The sequence below is a fragment of the Eublepharis macularius genome, chromosome 5, assembly GCF_028583425.1.
Source record: "Eublepharis macularius isolate TG4126 chromosome 5, MPM_Emac_v1.0, whole genome shotgun sequence".
Taxonomy (NCBI): Eukaryota; Metazoa; Chordata; class Lepidosauria; order Squamata; family Eublepharidae; genus Eublepharis; species Eublepharis macularius.
In genome coordinates, this window is record NC_072794.1 from 154,780,881 (window position 1) to 154,782,056 (window position 1,176).

The following is a 1,176-nucleotide window of genomic DNA, read 5'->3' on the forward strand; positions in this document are numbered from 1 at the left end:
GGCCTCTGCCCTCATTGAACATGTCTTCTCCAAAGAAGAATAAATGTTTGTTTCAATTTCATACAATAAAACTGAAGGCTCAGGTAATATGCAAGTAGAGAGAGAGGGAAGCCTGCCAAAATAATAAATTTAATTGTCCTACTCTTTCTTCAATCCCCACCCTAACTGCCTATGTTTTGCTTCTCTTTTAATCTCAGGGGTGGGATTTAAAATACTCCTCCCTCATGATATAGCTCTGATTCAAATTAAGCTGTCACTAAAATATTAATTTTTAAAAAATAATGCTGGGAAGATTATCACAGATCTTACAGCATCCCTTCTCATTTGACCCTTACAGTAGTTTCCAAAGGTATTCAAGCTTAGACTTTAAACTCTTTGGTGGGAAGTAGTTGGACAACTGGGGTGAGACCCAGGAATCTCTTCTCATGCCATGAACCCAATTAATGAGTGGTATCATTAGACATCATGGAATAGATGGCTGCACCTATCCATAGGTGTTCCCCTCCTGTACTCGAAAAATATTCAATGTAAGAGTTATGGTCCCTGAAACTAGGGACTATGCTGTTGGGAATGCCAGATAATATTGAGAAAATATTATATGAATCTTTGAGCTATATCAGGGGTGGCCAAACTGTGGCTCAGGAGCCATATGTGGCTCTTCTAGACATATTATGTGGCTCCTGGAGGTCTCTGAGTATCGCCGTGGCCATACATTTTATTTTAGTCTAGTTTATTTCCCTCCCTTTCCTCCCTCCTTTCTTTCCAGGTCTTTCCCTCCCTTTTCCTTCTTCCTTTCCATGTCTTTCATGTTTTCAGTAAAAATGTTGGAGTTGCCAAGTCTGATTCAAATATCTGGGGACTTTGAGGTGAAGCCTAGCAAGGATATGATGTCACTTTTGTAATGTCACTTCCAAGTCAAAAGTCAGATGATGGCTCTTCCCAAGCTCCACCCCTTCTGATGATGTCACTTCCAGCATACTGAACCAAAACCCCACCCCTTCCTGTGATATCACTTTCAGGACACTCCCCGAAACCCACTTCTTCATCTGAAGTCACTTCAACGCATCATGTCTTGCAGCTCTCAAACATCTGACGTTTATTCTGTGTGGCTCTTACATTAAGTAAGTTTGGCCACCCCTGAGCTATATGCTAACAGCAGCAAGGGTAGTAATGGCA